Source organism: Tarenaya hassleriana, unplaced genomic scaffold (assembly GCF_000463585.1).
Source record: "Tarenaya hassleriana unplaced genomic scaffold, ASM46358v1 Cleome157, whole genome shotgun sequence".
NCBI classification, from domain to species: domain Eukaryota; kingdom Viridiplantae; phylum Streptophyta; class Magnoliopsida; order Brassicales; family Cleomaceae; genus Tarenaya; species Tarenaya hassleriana.
In genome coordinates, this window is record NW_010964992.1 from 204,094 (window position 1) to 204,751 (window position 658).

Consider the following 658-nt stretch of genomic DNA (forward strand, 5'->3'; position numbering starts at 1 on the left):
GCTGCTGTGGAGGATAAAATTTAGCGCAAGTTCAACCGGGTATGTACATGGTTGATCAAGAAGCGGAAGAAGCCAACTATGTCGGTCCAAACCAATACACTCATCCATCCAACCTATACAACCCGGGATTGAGGAATCATCCCAATTTCTCCTAAAAGAACGCATCAAATGCGCTAAATCCTCAACCCGCTTTTCAATGGAGTAATCAAGGACCTCCGGGTTTTCAATCAAAGTATCGACAACAAGGTCAAGGGAGTCAAGGTTATCAAGTGAATTCCAACTATAGACCACAACAAGTGCAACCTAAGCCTGATAAGGGTGACTGTCATTACTGCGGAGTGTCTGGACACTGGAAGCATAATTGTCACCTTTACTTGGAGGATCTGAAGGACAAGAAGCTTGGTGAAGCTTCTGCCTCAGGTATCCACGTTATAGAGGCTAACATCTGTACTATATCTTCGTGGGTATTAGATACCGGAAGTGCCTCACACATTTGTGGAAATGTGCATGGACTAAGAAAAAGTAGGATGTTGGCTAAGGGAGAAGCGGATCTACGCGTCGGAAATGGAGCAAGAATTGCTGCATTGTGTGTTGGCGTTTATGATTTGCATCTTCCTTCTGGACTTGTTTTAGAATTGAGTAATTGTTACTATGTTCC